The sequence below is a fragment of the Schistocerca piceifrons genome, chromosome 3 (genome assembly GCF_021461385.2).
Source record: "Schistocerca piceifrons isolate TAMUIC-IGC-003096 chromosome 3, iqSchPice1.1, whole genome shotgun sequence".
Taxonomy (NCBI): domain Eukaryota; kingdom Metazoa; phylum Arthropoda; class Insecta; order Orthoptera; family Acrididae; genus Schistocerca; species Schistocerca piceifrons.
The window spans coordinates 549,127,276-549,146,147 of NC_060140.1; the positions used below are offsets into that span (position 1 = coordinate 549,127,276).

At 41.8% G+C, this 18,872-nt stretch overlaps 1 protein-coding gene across 1 annotated transcript in view; it reads right to left on the reverse strand.

Annotated features, from left to right (window-relative positions):
- The window catches only part of LOC124787696 (protein cueball), a 155,802-nt gene that overhangs the window by 21,381 nt on the left and 115,549 nt on the right, over window positions 1-18,872 (reverse strand). The window lies entirely within an intron of this gene.

Below are 18,872 nucleotides of genomic sequence, written 5' to 3' on the forward strand. Positions count from 1 at the left end.
GTACCTACTGCAACCTACATCCTTCTGAATCTGCTTAGTGTATTCATCTCTTGGTCTCCCTCTACGATTTTTACCCTCCACGCTGCCCTCCAATACTAAATTGGTGATCCCTTGATGCCTCAGAACATGTCCTACCAACCGATCCCTTCTTCTGGTCAAGTTGTGCCACAAACTTCTCTTCTCCCCAATCCTATTCAATACTTCCTCATTAGTTATGTGATCTACCCATCTAATCTTCAGCATTCTTCTGTAGCACCACATTTCGAAAGCTTCTATTCTCTTCTTGTCCAAACTAGTTATCGTCCATGTTTCACTTCCATACATGGCTACACTCCATACGAATACTTTCAGAAATGACTTCCTGACACTTAAATCAATACTGGATGTTAACAAATTTCTCTTCTTCATAAACGCTTTCCTTGCCATTGCCAGCCTACATATATCCTCTCTACTTCGACCTTCATCAGTTATTTTGCTCCCCAAATAGCAAAACTCCTTTACTACTTTAAGTGCCTCATTTCCTAATCTAATTCCCTCAGCATCACCCGACTTAATTAGACTACATTCCATTATCCTTGTTTTGCTTTTGTTGATGTTCATCTTATATCCTCCTTTCAAGACACTGTCCATTCCATTCAACTGCTCTTCCAAGTCCTTTGCTGTCTCTGACAGAATTACAATGTCATCGGCGAACCTCAAAGTTTTTATTTCTTCTCCATGAATTTTAATACCTACCCCCAATTTTTCTTTTGTTTCCTTTACTGCTTGCTCAATATACAGATTGAACAACATCGGGGAGAGGCTACAACCCTGTCTTACTCCCTTCCCAACCACTGCTTCCCTTTCATGTCCCTCGACTCTTATAACTGCCATCTGGTTTCTGTACAAATTGTAAATAGCCTTTCGCTCCCTGTATTTTACCCCTGCCACCTTCAGAATTTGAAAGAGAGTATTCCAGTCAACATTGTCAAAAGCTTTCTCTAAGTCTACAAATGCTAGAAACGTAGGTTTGCCTTTCCTTAATCTTTCTTCTAAGATAAGTCGTAAGGTCAGTATTGCCTCACGTGTTCCAGTGTTTCTACGGAATCCAAACTGATCTTCCCAGAGGTTGGCTTCTACTAGTTTTTCCATTCGTCTGTAAAGAATTCGTGTTAGTATTTTGCAGCTGTGACTTATTAAGCTGATAGTTCGGTAATTTTCACATCTGTCAACACCTGCTTTCTTTGGGATTGGAATTATTACATTCTTCTTGAAGTCTGAGGGTATTTCGCCTGTTTCATACATCTTGCTCACCAGATGGTAGAGTTTTGTCAGGACTGGCTCTCCCACGGCCGTCAGTAGTTCCAATGGAATATTGTCTACTCCGGGGGGCTTGTTTCGACTCAGGTCTTTCAGTGCTCTGTCAAACTCTTCACGCAGTATCGTATCTCCCATTTCATCTTCATCTACATCCTCTTCCATTTCCATAATATTGTCCTCAAGTACATCGCCCTTGTATAGACCCTCTATATACTCCTTCCACCTTTCTGCTTTCCCTTCTTTGCTTAGAACTGGGTTTCCATCTGAGCTCTTGATATTCATACCAGTCGTTCTCTTATCTCCAAAGGTCTCTTTAATTTTCCTGTAGGCGGTATCTACCTTACCCCTAGTGAGATAGGCCTCTACATCCTTACATTTGTCCTCTAGCCATCCCTGCTTAGCCATTTTGCACTTCCTGTCGATCTCATTTTTGAGACGTTTGTATTCCTTTTTGCCTGTTTCACTTACTGCATTTTTATATTTTCTCCTTTCATCAATTAAATTCAATATTTCTTCTGTTACCCAAGGATTTCTACTAGCCCTCGTCTTTTTACCTACTTGATCCTTTGCTGCCTTCACTACTTCATCCCTCAAAGCTACCCATTCTTCTTCTACTGTATTTATTTCCCCCATTCCTGTCAATTGCTCCCTTATGCTCTCCCTGAAATTCTGTATAACCTCTGGTTCTTTCAGTTTATCCAGGTCCCATCTCCTTAAATTCCCACCTTTTTGCAGTTTCTTCAGTTTTAATCTACAGGTCATAACCAATAGATTGTGGTCAGAGTCCACATCTGCCCCTGGAAATGTCTTACAATTTAAAACCTGGTTCCTAAATCTCTGTCTTACCATTATATAATCTATCTGATACCTTTTAGTATCTCCAGGGTTCTTCCATGTATACAACCTTCTTTCATGATTCTTAAACCAAGTGTTAGTTATGATTATGTTGTGCTCTGTGCAAAATTCGACCAGGCGGCTTCCTCTTTCATTTCTGTCCCCCAATCCATATTCACCTACTATGTTTCCTTCTCTCCCTTTTCCTACACTCGAATTCCAGTCACCCATGACTATTAGATTTTCGTCTCCCTTCACAATCTGAATAATTTCTTTTATTTCATCACACATTTCTTCAATTTCTTCGTCATCTGCAGAGCTAGTTGGCATATAAACTTGTACTACTGTAGTAGGTGTGGGCTTCGTGTCTATCTTGGCCACAATAATGCGTTCACTATGCTGTTTGTAGTAGCTTACCCGCATTCCTATTTTCCTATTCATTATTAAACCTACTCCTGCATTACCCCTACTTGATTTTGTGTTTATAATCCTGTAGTCACCTGACCAGAAGTCTTGTTCCTCCTGCCACCGAACTTCACTAATTCCCACTATATCTAACTTCAACCTATCCATTTCCCTTTTTAAATTTTCTAACCTACCTGCCCGATTAAGGGATCTGACATTCCACGCTCCAATCCGTAGAACGCCAGTTTTCTTTCTCCTGATAACAACATCCTCTTGAGTAGTCCCCGCCCGGAGATCCGAATGGGGGACTATTTTACCTCCGGAATATTTTACCCAAGAGGACGCCATCATCATGTAATCATACAGTAAAGCTGCATGCCCTCGGGAAAAATTACGGCTGTAGTTTCCCCTTGCTTTCAGCCGTTCGCAGTACCAGCACAGCAAGGCCGTTTTGGTTATTGTTACAAGGCCAGATCAGTCAATCATCCAGACTGTTGCCCTTGCAATTACTGAAAAGGCTGCTGCCCCTCTTCAGGAACCACACGTTTGTCTGGCCTCTCAACAGATACCCCTCCGTTGTGGTTGCACCTACGGTACGGCTATCTGTATCGCTGAGGCACGCAAGCCTCCCCACCAACGGCAAGGTCCATGGTTCATGGGGGGAGGTAACAGGAAATAGAAAAGTTATATTTACAGCTAATGAGCTTATGATTAGAACACTACTATTTAACACCCCCCTCCCCCCCACCCCTCAGCTGCTACTATGGAATCTAACTCGTCCACAACTGTGAAATCCTACCCATTTTCAGATTAAAACTATGCAAAATATCATCACTAAAGTTACTATCCTCAAAGATACAGCAGCAGGAGAGAACTCTCATACCCCATTTGCCAATGATCCCAACCAATTCACCCACTCATGTTTAGCAATTTCAGTTCCCAAGCAAGGTTTTATTTGTCATAACAATAAACAGGACTCAAGGTCAGAGAAAGGGGGCAGGAGGTAGACTGAGGATAGGAGGAGGTGGAAGAAATTAGGGGGTAAGAGGAGATAGAAAGAGAGAGGAGGTAAGGAGATTGGAATGCGTATGCAACTCCCACGCCTATTTAGCAATTGTGAAGTATTGCCAGGATCCCCAGTAGGGTATGTATATTTATCTAACAAGTAAGACTTTCAACTTCCTATCTATGAGGATAGATTATTAAAGTTTAATATGTCATAGATGCTGAGGTTAATAGACGAGAAGTAACTTGGATTTGACAAAGTTGACAAAGGCAATTAGCTGTGTTATTTACTCAAAAACCATCCTGACTTTCACCCTAAATGACTAATTAAACCATAAAAATCTAAATTTGGATGGCCATATGACTCCACAGCAGCGATTTAGAATTGGCATTACAGTAGGAAATTCTGCTTAATAAGACATCCACTCTGTCACTTCACGAACGGTACACAATACACCATTTGCCACAACTGTGCAGTGGCTTGTGGAAGCAGATGTACTGTAGATACACATGGATGGAAGCCCTTTGTTCTACTGGTTAAGATATTAAGAGCTGAGAGTAAATAATGTTACATTCTCTGAAAGACTTATTATATAACCTCAGTTTGCCATATACAAATCCATAATACTATACTACTAAACCATTAATCAAACCATACTTATTTACATCATCCGGGACATAATTTAGTTTCACTTGTTATTCCATCCCCCCCCCCCCCTCCCCCCTGCCATCGCCTCAACATGTGTACTAATACTCTGGGAACTTTGTTGTACATTCTTCATAGCACTCATTACGGGATACAATAAATGGTTGTACTCAAATGAGGACTGTGTACAGTGGTAATATGAAAGCGTAGTTTTAAGATTTTCCAAATAAATTCATTTTACATCGACATATATACTCCTTACACAACACTCAAGTGTTTGGCAGAGGATAATTAGGATAGTACTACGTTTTAAGGTTTCTTCCCATTCCAATCGGTTATTGAGTGCAGGAAGAGTGACTGCCTAAATGCCTCTACAAGTGCTGTAATTAATCTAATCACATCTTCACGGTCCCTGGAAGTGATCCAAGTACATGAAAAGTATCTACAGATTCTCCAGGCAATACAGATTCCTGCGATTTTTGAAGTCTGCCAATTCAGGGTTTTTCAGCATTTCTAAGATGCTCTCCTGTGGATCAAGAAGCCCATTTCCATTTGTGCAACCGTTCCCTGTATATATTCAATATCCTCTGCTGGTGCTATTTTGTATGGGTTCCACACATTTTCTTGGAAATCAAAAAAATAAGGCAATCAGATGGATGCAGTAATCACAGGTGACCACAAGGGTGAGACTTGGGGGCAGGGGGAGGGGCAGCGGCACTTGCTCCCCTCACCTTCCCCCACGATGTGGTTGGGTGGAAGGACGGAATGAAGGGAAATTACAGTTTAACATCCAGTTGACATCAAGGTCATTTTCCCCTTGAGGATAAAAGTCTCCCGATAGCCATGGCCTCGGTCCATTACGTTTGGGGGTTATTTGAGAATTATTCCAGTAATTTATCTATAACCCAATGGAGATTAGAGCACAAGCTCTGACTGTTTCAAGGATGAGGAAAAATCTGCCATGGCTTTTCAAGGGAAATCACAGAAAATCTAAATTTGAATGCCTGGACGCAGATTTGAACAACTATCGTCCCTCATGGAAGTCCAGTGCGCCGATCACAGTGCCACTTCACTTGGTAGGATTCTTCATTACAGCATTTTATTCGATACTGAATTCTTACACTTCAATTCTTTAAGATATAATAATTTTTTTGTTACCTACAAAACTTAGTTTTTGTAGCCCAAAACGATTTCAAATTGGTCAGCTCAATTATATAAAAAATGCTTTTCCCCTTGAGGATAAAAGTCTCCCGATAGCCATGGCCTCGGTCCATTACGTTTGGGGGTTATTTGAGAATTATTCCAGTAATTTATCTATAACCCAATGGAGATTATTCTCCGATAGCCCTCATAAATGAGATTTACACCAGCATCAGTGTTTCATTCTGTAGGTTGGAGACGTTATATCTGATCTTTCATTCCTTCAAAATCTGCTAAGGGCCTGAAATCAGTGAAGCAAGGGTATTTGGGCAGGGAGAGTTTTAACGCAACTGGTCACTGTGTGGCACTTAGGATACACTTGGTACATTCAGTATTATTTTTGGCGTGATTATATATATTCCTCCCCCCCCCCCCCCCCCCCCTTACGTTTTGATCCGCCGATGGCAGTCTGCCCAAACTCATAACCTGTGTGATCCAGACTGTTAAACTAGCGTAAGTGTTTCATTATGATGTCCGGCCTCTATAACAACTTTGTCTTCTATTGAAGACTGTAATGACCTTACTCATAAACTTAAATTCCGGACTTAACAAAAAAAGTAGGTTAATAAAACTTTAAAATATCACGAAAAGACCGAGCGAGGTGGCGCAGTGGTTAGCACACTGGACTCGCATTCTGGAGGACGACGGTTCAATCCCGTCTCCGGCCGTCCTGATTTAGGTTTTCCGTGATTTCCCTAAATCGCTTCAGGCAAATGCCGGGATGGTTCCCGTGAAAGGGCACGGCCGATTTCCTTCCCCATCCTTTCCTCACCCGAGCTTGCGCTCCGTCTTTAATGACCTCGTTGTCGACGGGACGTTAAACACTAATATCTTCCTCCTCCTCCTCCTCCTATCACGAAAATTTAGTGGAACAACTTGGACCTAGGAAGCAACCATTTTACCGTATGCTGATTATATACAAGATCTCGCCTTTCGCTGACAGTGTGCTCCCAATTACTGCCAAACAAGAGCCCGTGCTGATGAAGTTAGCAGACCAGTACAGAGACTAGAAAGACTAAGGCTGCGACCCTTCTGGATCATGATAAATCGGAGAAACGAAACTAGAGAAAGTATTTCAGTCTCAAGAGAGCCGACGTACTTTAATACTTGAGGTATGGAGTATCAGATGCTTTTCAACGGTTATCAGCTTATGCCGATGGAGTAGTACGTCTGTCACGAGAGAGCAAGAAGGAAAAAATATGGACTCGGGTCTCTACCCATACGTGGTGATACGCTGGTTTGCTCCGCACTGAACGCGCTTCGAGGACCGCTCGCAGGCTGTTTCAGTACGCCGGCGCGCGCTTTCGTAATAACGGGCTCCACAAATAATGACGCAATACCCCCCCCCCCCCCCCCCAAGCGCCCAGCATGCTCTTGATAGCAGCAGCAGGCGCCGTCTACCGTTGGCGGGTGTGGCTCGCTGACTACTTGCTGCTGAACGCGAAGGTCACGGCCGACTTCTGTGGCGGCAAGCCCACCACTGCTGCAATTGTGCCACCTTGCAACAATTATGTTACTCTACTCATTGCAAGGAAGTGCATCAAACTTTATCTTTATTCATAACTCGTTCTCTTGCTTTTATTCCCCACTTTACTTGTTAAGGAAAAGAATGCAATCCGAGTTCGAGTCTCGGTCCGGCACACAGTTTTAATCTGCCAGGAAGTTTCATATCAGCGCACACTCCGCTGCAGAGTGAAAATCTCATTCTGAATGCAATCCTCGACCGCGTCTCGCGCTGCACGAACCGCCATCGTTCGTGAATCAGGCATAGTGACAGGCACGTTGTCTGTTACGAATATATTATTTGTTTCTTAATGCTACCGATCATATTATTTACATTTGTTACATTAAGCATTTCGAACTGTGTCCTCTGTAATGTAAGATTTCACAATAGAGCTTACCCAGTGACCCAAGTTTCTTTGATCTCTTATTTGTTGTTGCTATCTTGCTAACACGGAGTCACAAGGGAAACAAATCTAGTTTTGCCGTGGAATTACAAGATTTAGCAACAAGATGTTCAGAGCTTATAATATTATGACAACAAGAACAATAATTCAGTAATATTCAACCTGGATTCGGCACTACGACATGTGAAAATAGCTGGTAATAAATATGCCATTGTCTTTGTTGACATTAAGAAAGCACATTACTCTACTGATAGACCTACTCTCATGAAGATCCTACAGAGACTAGGACTACACCCTCTGCCAGGCACTTTATTGAGAATAGCAGAGTAATCACGTAGATAATGATTTGAAGATCCATAATCTTATCCAGCTGACTTAAACAGCAGCAGACCAAGAGTTACGTTCAGAGGAGGCCTTTCAAAGAAGCAAATATAGATGGCACAAAGAAGAAGTCAGATTGCAGTTGGGGGTGGCAGTATGAATGGAATAACAGGATATCCAATGTGAAGAAATACACCAGTTCCTTTAAAAAACGATCTTTAACGCAACTGGTGTGCATTTCTTCACATCGACATTCCTCGAAAGCAGTTGATGGAACTAATGAACAAAAATCTAAATGGCAAGGTTGGCCTTTGTGTTGCGCGGAGACGTATGAGGGCAAATACTGACGTACTCGGCGCTACCACAGAAACTTCACCACGCAACTGCTAAGTCACTGGCGTTTGCAGAAATTAAAAATCAGGGAAGTCGACATGGAGTGTTCCAGACAAATCCGATATGTGACGAAACCGAACGACGGACCTATCGGACACCTTTTATTGTGCCATTGTCAGCAAAACTGCTAACGCCAAGCGTGAACGTGCATCGTTTTCCTTTCAATTCTTGCTCTAAGGGGGATAAGCGGGCTGCTAGTTTGTTGATGTACAGAATATCTAATAATAAATCAAAATCTTAAGTGCACAGCTCTAAAACTGGCAGTATATTTACAATCTGCAGCTTTTTTTTTTTTTTTTTTTTTTTTTTTTTTTTTTTTTTTTTTTTTTTTTAAAGCCGCAACGTCCATATTCTTTCCGCCGATATATCGATAGTTTCTCGATATATCGTGTGCTGGCAAATGTATCTTTCAAAATATCGATATACCGGATTCCCGGTATTTTTAAAAATATCAACAGTCCTAGTTTTGAGATCAAGACAGGAGTAAGACAGCAAGACGCTCTCTCCCCTTTCCTGTTCAATGGTGCACTACAAAAAGCAATGAGCTAGTGGTGGCAAGTGCGAACTAGACAGGGAATTACTAATTCCATCTGTCTGGGGCTTAACCACAATGGGTTCAATGTTGATTGGCTGGCATTTGCCGACAATCTGCCACTTCTACCTAATTCAACAGAAATTTCAGTGATTGGCTCAAAGTTCTTAGACAAGCAGCAGCAATGGTAGGCCAAACATACATCACGAACATAAGTGATCCTCCTTGCCACAGCACTTGGAGTTGAGAAGAGAAAAGAAACAACAGGTTTAACTATCTGGGAGAATGGCTGGATCTTCCTGAGAGAAAGTCATTACGAACTAGGATTAACACGCTGGAGTTGGAATATCAAATGACTCAGAGCACCTGCATAACAAAAATGAAGCGCTACCGGACACACACACACACACACACACACACACACACACACACACACACACACACGCTCAAGCCCTATATACTTCAGAGCGCGTAGAACTCAACGGCAAGGGTCTCACAGACGAACTTGAGAAAGAGAATGAGAAGATACGTGGACCAGTTCCAGGAAGGTAACGAATAAAAAAGACGACCAAAGCAAGACCTCTACAAATACTGCACACATGAATAGGAAATGACATATAGCCTTGTGTGGACATGTCTACAAGATGTATCCCAGAAAGTTGACGAATCAGCTTCTCGCACACTGGCAAAAGACGACGACTAAGCCACCATGGTTGACGGAAGTGGGAGGTACGGAGATTTAAAAGACCCGACACATCTCATCTCATGAAAGTGCTTCAGCAATTTAGTCCCAGGGCAAGCTACCAACAAAGACTGGTGTCCTCTGGACAAAGGAGAAGGAACACAGTCGGAGGACGCGCAGCTAATGGGACAACATCAAAACCCACTACAAACACCACAGTTTAATTTTTTAAGTAACAAAGAGTCTAGGATCGCATGTAAGTTGTTTAAATTTATTATCAGGTGATCGGTTTCGATCGTGGTACGATCTTTTTCAAACCACTAACTCTCCATGACGGCAGCCGGAGAGTGTGTGGCGAGGAGCAGCCAGCGCTGGTAAACACTTACATACGTTCTAAGATATAGCTTTTATTGTTTAAAATTTTTTAAATTTTGATCGCTGTTTTCAGAGAGAGTGTTCCAAATGACACCATAGTTTTAAGTCGTGACTCTCAGCTGATCTACGCAAAACAAGAAGAAGAATAATGATTTAGTAATATAACTTAATGATTCCAGTTGTTTTAATGGCGCAAGGGAGATGGTCAGACCCGGCGCTGGCACAAAGCCAACGTCTATCGAACGGCACCAAGCGGGTCGCCGAGCCCAACGCGGAGTATGTTATCGAGTCACACTCTCTGCGGTACTTCAGAGTGATTATAGACACAACTCAGCACAATTGTGACCAGAAACAACGCGCTACAAGATCTGCACCTGATTTCCGGAAAAGGCAGTTAATACAATCACTTGTTCTAATCCGTTGCATCTGAGCCCACAGCGTCCGCGCTTTTAGCGCGCGTCAGCCGTCTTGGGAAACGATCGGGAGCCGGGCTACAAATCTTTCACTGCTGAGCGACTGCAGCGTTTGCGCCGTGGACCACTATGGTATTTCTACGTTCATCCATGCTTCTGTCTGCTCAAAGCTTGCTGACAAGGCGTTTCCTGGCTCTATAAAGCACAAAACTTATGCACAGAAGAGAAACGACAAGGACTTAACGTCACTCAATAACATCGGCAGTCTGAAAACGGCCTGTCGCAGCTTACATGAACCACCTTCCTTATTGTACTTTGAGTGATCTATGGTTGTTCTAGGCGTTTACAGCTCAATGCTGCTGCTGCTGCAGAAAATACCCAGTTTATAAGACGACATGTGTTGAAGTATTGCTAATTATCTAGAAAAGGATGGAACGACTGGTAGAAGCCGAAGTTTCGGTTCTGGATGAATGTAGGAACACTTTAAAACGACGTATCTTAAAAGGATAGGAGGACGAAAGGTATCATCGCATTTATAGCATTTGTAGATTTAGAGAAAGCTTTTGGTACTGTGAACTGGAATAGATTCTCTAGGAATTCTGAAGGAATAAACGGAGCAAAAGGTTATCTATAATTTGTACAGAAACCAGACGGCAATTTTAAGAGAAAAAGAACATGAAAGAAAGAGGCAGGAATTTGTAAGAGTGATACAAGGCTGTAGCCTATCCCTCAATAGGATAAACATTAAGCTAGAAATCTACAAATGTACTACAGCTCTCTAACGTATCAGCCTCTTAATGACTGCAGAGATAATGTCAGAAGTTAGATTAATTGCAACGCTCGCACAGGCATTCCAGCAATCCCCCCTCCACATGGCCCATGCGCGAATGTAACGGGGGGAAAAATAACATGCAGTAGAAATGCAAATACCCTCTCCCGTACTATTACTAGTGTAGTTTTAGACGTAATCAGCAACAATTTCTGAGGTACAGTTATTACACAGTTGAAGAGCAAAATCATAGTAAATTAATGAAGTTTCTGAATTATAGGTTGTCGAGAGACTATTCCAGTTTTCTAAGTGAAGCTGGACAAGCATACACGAATGATCTCCCATGAGAGGCTCGGGAGTTTGGACACTACACTGTTTAGCGTTAATAGGCTACAGAAAACTAGAGTTGCGGGATTTGTGATGAAAAAAGTGAGATTAAAAAAATGACACGTATTTCATCTTACATATTCACTCCTATCAAAAGCTGTTTGTAAATCAGGATTCCATACCTGCGTATAAGCAAAGAAAATCAATAGTTGTACTGCACACGTTTCAGATTCGAAACCAGGAAAACTAGGCATCATGAGGTGGGTACAGCATGAAGGGAAGAGTGCAATACACACTTCTGGAATTACGTCACCTCGCGCAGTTAGCTTGTCAGATTTTGTTTTCTGCAAGTATCAGTAAAACCCCAATTCTTTAATGAATCTAACTCACATGTATGAAACAGCTTCAAACACGTGACTACTTAACAAATGAGTTAATGCAAATATTTGACGTTAAGCGTGTAGGCGAGGGAAGTTTAGAAGAGCTTTGAAATTGTGTGTTAAGTTTGTTGGAACAAGCGAAGTGCTCATCCGCAAGTACTGGAAGAATGAAGTCCAGGTACTTGCGCCCAGTCAATTAACGCTGCCTCAAGTCAAAACACAGTTTCTAAATATAATATTTGTCTTCAACCTGTAAAATAGGATTACACTTCTTAATGAGTACATTGTAACACAAATTCCAATTTTTGAATTGTGTCAAAAACTGCGCTAAATATTGAAAATCGAGGCCGTTAGATAGGCAACCTGCAATTGGTATTTGTTTCCAAGTTCAGGGATAGTGTCTTACTAATATGAATTGCATTCATTTCAATGCGGGATTTGTTCACTACCGTGGCGACGAGGTAATACAGGAGTACGGGGATATACTGTGTTGTATAGTATAAGTAAATTGGGGCATTGTTGGCTCGCGTGCGTCATTGCCAAGCGAGGCCGCATTGCTTGTAGCGTCACGAGAATAGAGGCTTTTGAGATATTACTTATTTGTGTAAGTATCGATATCAAGTATTCGATACTTTTCATAGTATCGTAAGAAATATCAGAGTATTGGTATGGGAAGTATCGAATACCGTTGGGGAATGTAATAACCTTTCAGTGGAGTTATATTCACCGCACAGAGAAACGTGTGAAAAGACGTCATGTTTTAGGCTGCGTATCAGAAATAGAATGGTTATGGTAGAGATGACTTTTCATTAGGAACATAGTTTTGTTGCTAATGATGCCACGAGTGGATCTACATAGAGTGGAATATAAGCTAAGGCTTATATCCTTAGATGCTTAACGTTTGTACTACATTTTATACCCTGGTTCGTTTATGCAAAAACAGTGTTGCGGTGAAACTTAACAACACTTAAAAACGCAGTTCATATCTTGTATTGTCGGAATCGATAATTCTGTACCGATACTTTCGAGATATTGAAACAGTTTCATGTATTAATATCGATGCCAAATGTCTGATCGAAACTGGTATTCGAACGACCCTAGGCAAGAGCAATGCTAATTGTATATTACGCTGGTCAGGAAACAAAACGTTTGTTTATATGTTCTTAACTGTCTTTCAAAATATGACGCCCTTCAAATTTCGGTAGGGCTGGGCCCGATTGAGACGTTCATTCGCAGTAATGTAGAAAATATAAAAGGTTGTTTGGAATGACTTACGCTAGTTTATGTCCGGTCTCACCGCGAAATTCGCAACGTGTTTCCATGGCTGACCAAGGGGCAAGGGGCCCATACGGTAGTTTGTAGGGGAGGGGGGAGGGGGAGCAGACCGGTGGGAGCCGGGGGGGTTACGCGTTGCAAAAGGGTGCGTTGGTGTATGACGTGGCCACGCCATGGCGTACGTGACGGGCCACATGGAGCCAGGAAGGACACGGCGGTCACAGCGGGTAAGCAGAGCACCACCTGCCCCTGCCAGCACGGCGCTATCAGGAGCGCACAGGCGTGCACACGCCCGCAGAAAAATGCGAACCAAGCCCGCGGCGCCCACGCTATCCCAGATGCCTTCAGGCGTCTTGCAGGAACCAAGCTTCGAGGAAATGAGTCAGCACGGTTATGATTCTTGCCACACTGTGGACGTACCAGCATTTTTGGCTTAGTCCAGTCTCTGCCACTCTGTATGAATAGCTGTCCAGAGTGATAGTACGCATGGCTAGAACGATAAGCGCAATGTGGGGAATACATAGCTTGTAGCATACAAGCGAGCGCACCTCTTTAAAATGAATAAATGTTGACTAACGTCAACTCACTGCTCGGAAAGCAACAATGGTCTCTAATAGTTACACATTATTAAAGCTTACAACGGAGTGAATAGTAGGCACCAAATGACAACATAACAAATGATCCGAAACGTAGGCATATTTAGACTGACCAGGCGTCCCGGTTTCGCCGGGACAGTCTCGGTTTTCACATAAATGTCCTGGGGTCCCGAGAAAATCATTCTGGACGGATAATTGCACCGGTTTGTAATCTATAAAAATGCGCGCAACTGAATTTTCCATTTGTATTTGTGAGAAAGCCGGCTGGAGTGGCCGAGCGGTTCTAGGCGCTACAGTCTGGAACCGCGCGACTGCTACGGTCGCAGGTTCGAATCCTGCCTCGGGCATGGATGTGTGTGATGTCCTTAGGTTAGTTAGGTTTAAGTAGTTCTAGGTTCTAGGGGACTGATGACCACAGCAGTTAAGTCCCATAGTGCTCAGAGCCATTTGTGAGAAAACAAATTTCCGAAAAGTAAAATGTTATAGAAATATGTATTTTTTCGCAGTAACGCCTATAGGTCTACCGCATTTGGTTTAACTCGTCTTATGCCTAAAGGAATAAGTAAACGCTGTGTCGAAAAGAAAAGCAGGCATTACCCACCCTTGCCTTTAACTTGCCGACCTTCCACTTTATAGCCCTCGAGGCAACAAAAACCAAAACCGAATGACGTGTGAAGTAACATCACTTAAACCATTTCTCCTAAGGGGACTGCAGCCATGTGGAAGTTAATTTCGTGAAGAATGTGAGCGATGCAGCGTGCGTTGACAGGGCTTATTGGATGTTGTTTAGCATGTATGCACGCTTGCCCCAACGATCTGCAGTCAAACGAAATCTTAACTTTTAGTATGAAACGTATGATTCGTATCTGATTTGTTATATTACATAGTTTTTAGGATTAATAAATTGTACCTAGCATCTGTTAAGTGATTAAGCATTGCATAAAATATATCCAGGCTATTACAAGAAAAAAAGTATATGTCAGTCTCTTTTATTTCTGAAGAAATAAAGTTTATTTATGTGTAATGTACTTACCTGTACCTTCCCCATTCACAAAATGAAGATGCGTTCTTGCGATGGGCTTTTCAGCTCTTGCATCGTCACAGGCCTACTATCGATTTCAAAGTAACGCGGCAACTGAGAAGAAAGTGTAGTAAATGCAGTAATGAATTTAGATGTGAAGTATAAACACAAGTCCCGGTTTTCTCTCTTTGAAATCTGCCCAGCCTAGGTGTATCCATAGTTACTGTATCAGTGCAATAAATTTAAAAGTTAGTAAAGAGGACACGACAGTTGAGTTTTTAACGCTCAGTTGTTCATGTCGCCATATTTCTATGATGAATGAATTTCACTGAACAGTTGTTTGCCTCCCTTTAAGTTTAAAAAAAGTGATGGAATTCCGAACAACTCTATTTCAAATTAACTTTCACAATCAGCACTGCTTTCAAAGACTCCGCTTTCATTTGAGTTTTCTCAAATGTCCGTACCTTATTTGTCAAAGAAAAGACACCCTCGACTACTGCATTTGTACCGGGAAGACTTAACACAAATACCGCAATCTGCTCCCTTTCTTAATTTCCTGAGGTATGACAAACTGCTGCGTAGTAACACTCTCTTGTATCAAGCCATCATGGTTAGTTTTGTAGTTTGGTAACACATTCGTAGTAGACTAGCAGCACTTTTGCACTTCATCCCATGTAGGTACATAGTTTAGAAGAACTGAAACGACATTAAAATCATCCACATACCGTTCAATGCATATTGGCATTGAAATATAGTGTAGATACTTTTACAATGTTAGAAATATTAAAAGTTATATACTGAAGTGTCATGTCCTTGTGGGGACAATGGTACTCGACCCCGAAAACCTGAACTGTGCCGACCAAATCTGGTAAGGTCACTGGCCTGAATATTGAGGAGAAGTGAAGAAAAATCCGACAAGTGCGTGTAGGACTCACGCGCGCTCTGAGGGTCCCGTACAGAACTACGAGGGTAAGTCAATTATTATCCGCAATTTAGTTATATTTTGTTTATTTTGGTAGTACTGTCGTTGAACGTTGATGACGCATGCTTTGTTTATTTGTTGTTATATCTTTGCAATTTTCATGCTGCTAGGTTAGTTTCGTTATCGCTGCCGTCCTGTTAATCATGGCTGCTCCGCTGTCTATTTGCACAGAAGAAGAGCAACGTTCAGTGATCCGTTTTTTGTGGTCGGAAGGCGTATCAGGGGCCGAAATTAATGGAAGAATTTCGGTACAGTACGGAAACAGTGTTTTGCCACAACGGAGTGTTTATGAATGGACTGAAAAATTCCGAAAGGGTCGCACAAGTGTTGCGGACGACCGTTTACCGCCACAAATGATGAAACCACTGAGCGTTCACGTGAAATGATTCTCTTAGACGATTAACTATTGACGAAGTGGCACATCATCTGCAAATCAGTCACGGTTCTGCCTACGAAATCATCCACAACACACTTGGGTTTCATAAAGTTTGTGCCAGATGAGTCCCAAAACAACTCACACAGTTGTATAAACAAACGCGCTTGGACATCTGTAAAAAACATCTGGATCGCTATGGTAACGAAGGGGACAACTTCTTAGACAGGATCTTTACTGGTGACGAAACACTGGTCCATCATTACGAGCTGGATAGTAAACGGCAGAGTATGGAATGGAAACATCCAAATTCGCCGTGCAAGAAAAAGTTCAAGACCCAACCTACTGCTGCATGCTCCAGAAACTCAAATTTGAAGTAATGGATCATCCTCCATATAGTCCCGATCTTGCCCCCTTCTGACTATCACTTGTTTGGTCCACTCAAACAGGCTTTAAGGGGCCGGGCCGTTAATTTGCCTCGGACGAAGCAGTGAAAGAAGCGGTGCATTCCTCACTCGCACCTCAACCGAGAATCTTCTTTTATGAGGGCATCAAGAAGCTTGTACAACGATGGACTAAGTGCGTTGAAACGCAAAGAGACACTGTCGAAAAATTATGTTCTTGTAAGTTTCCTATTTGATTACAATAAAATTTTATAACTACTTTGCGCATAACAACTGACTTACCCTCGTATGTATATAGATAGTTCATTTATATGTTCTTATCAAGGAGTTTGCGAGAATCAAAATAGGTGACAGATGGACCAACCTTTCTACTGCATTGACTTACAAGTTTAATTTTTTTTACACCGCGAAGGGACCACAGACCTTAGTATTTGACATTGAGAAAGAGATCTGAAACGGACGGACAGACAGATAGAAACCAAAGTGATCTTACAAAGATTGCGTTTTATCGTTTGACGTAAGGAACCGTAAAAGATTTACGTCACATTACACACTTACAACACTTCACAATATGGTCACTTTCAGCCACGTTATCTATCTTGTGATGTAGATAAATTACATAATTTACCGGCCTTCTCATCACTGAGTTTACTGATGTCACTCTTCACTTCGCTCCCGGTAATAGTTTCATCTCTCAGTATTTCTGTAACTCTCTTTCCAAAATACGTCATACTCTCTACGACATTCAGGGCTTTGAACACGCAGCACTTTCTGAACTCGTTAACTGAACTGGGTATTTCAAAAACCCAAGGGCAAAACTTCAAGAACAGTTTCGTCGCATTTAAAAAACAAAACAAAAAATCCGGTAAACATGGGCTCTAAAATACAAACTTTAGGAGGTGTGAGCACTACTAAATCTTCGATACCGTGAAACAAATCTCGTTTACTACAAAGCTCTTTGCTTTCCATATTTTGGGAAGAGGTAGTATGGACCAAAACAAGAAAGTATGTCCAGTAATCATGGCTCTAAACTGCATGCCTTAGAAGCTATTAGCACTTTACCAATAGAAGAGATGTGTTTCACGGTAGCGAAGATGAATCTGTCCTCACATCTCGTAAGGTAAGAATTTAGAGCAGATGTCGACTTGACTTTTTCCTTCTCGTTGTATGAAGAATCCATTCCTGAAGTTTTGCCGTCGAGTTTTGAAACAGCCTGTAGAATCTGGCATACTGGGCGCCATGAAAAGGGAGTACACTCACACAGTAACGCTGACTGATGCCTTTTTAAATTTGTCAGATGGAGTGATCCCCTTCTAAAAGCCAATCGAAACAGTGCTAAGTGACATCGAACACCTGCACTTTTAAAGTCCTACCTGCAGGTGAAGGGACTAGGCCTGTCTGTAGTGCAGTAACTTTGTTCTTTATTTCACGTGTAAAGTGACATTCATAGGTGACCAACACGCAAAGCTCGCTCATTTACTGAGCAGCGCACCAGGTCTGCGATTCCAGACAGCAGCTAGCTAGCTAGTGAATCATTAATTCTGTTGTCATCCAATATATTTCTTGTCAATGAATAAAGTAACCCCTTACGGGAAAATTTTCTGGGCAAAGTTACACGCCTAGGAATGACGTAAGGGGTGGCGGGGAGGGGGGGGGAGGGGGTGGGGGGGGGGCAGGGAATGATTTTCCTCTCCCTCGGGTAACATCTAACTTCAAACCATATTTTTTGCCATTTTATCTATAAAATAGAATTTTCGCATAAGGAATAACCACGAATTCAAAATTTGTATCATAACTGTATCATATTTCTAAAATTATTGTATTCATTCGAAGTTCTCACTCTTTGCTGAAGACTAAATCGTACCGTTTAGTTAGAGAAAATTTGCCGAACTGAAGAACGAGTACTACATTGAGGTTTCTGCGATGCTAAAATATACCGGCATTTGTAGGATCGTGTAGATAACCTGCACTCTAATTTTTCATTGGCGAATTTTAATAAGGCAACAGTGCCGCTTTTATTCCAGCCAATATCCTAAGTATCTGCCAAACCTGCACAGAAAGTGCTCCATGTTGAGTTCAGAGTTTTAATCAGTCGAACATACGATCTTTCTTTAGTGAGAGATGATAGATAATGTAATTACAAAACAAGATAATGTAATTACAAAACAATTCTCAACAAGTGGAAGTCTATCACAAAGCGAAACAGCGAGGAAAAAAAAAAAATTTTGCCCCACGAAACGAAGACCGGCACCAACAGTGTAACTCTTAAATCATCCTTCAAGTCCTAGTCTGTGCATACAGAGATATTTTATTTATTGTGAAGATGCGTTACTAAACGTTTACTTAAACTACAACTGCTTCGCCTTATATATAACAACGAAGCGGGACATTTTAACCAGACTACTTTGTAAACAAAAAGTTCTCGGAAAACTTCAATCCATGAAAAACTTTCTGGTATGATGCCAAGTAAATTCGTAGCTTTCAGACAATTTCGCTGTGTCATATGCTCGACATACCTAAATTTATTCTGACGATGGCGAAATTTGCTCGTTTCTCTGCCGACCAGAGGATTATATGCTACAGTTCATATTGTTGGGCTAGCTTCTAATGAATCACTCCCGCAGCATCAACATACATGTATATAGTAAACCTGAACTCCACCGACGAAACTTCCGAGATTCTTCAAGGGTATTTTGATACACGTAATCCGTGGTCTCTGGCGACTCGTTACAG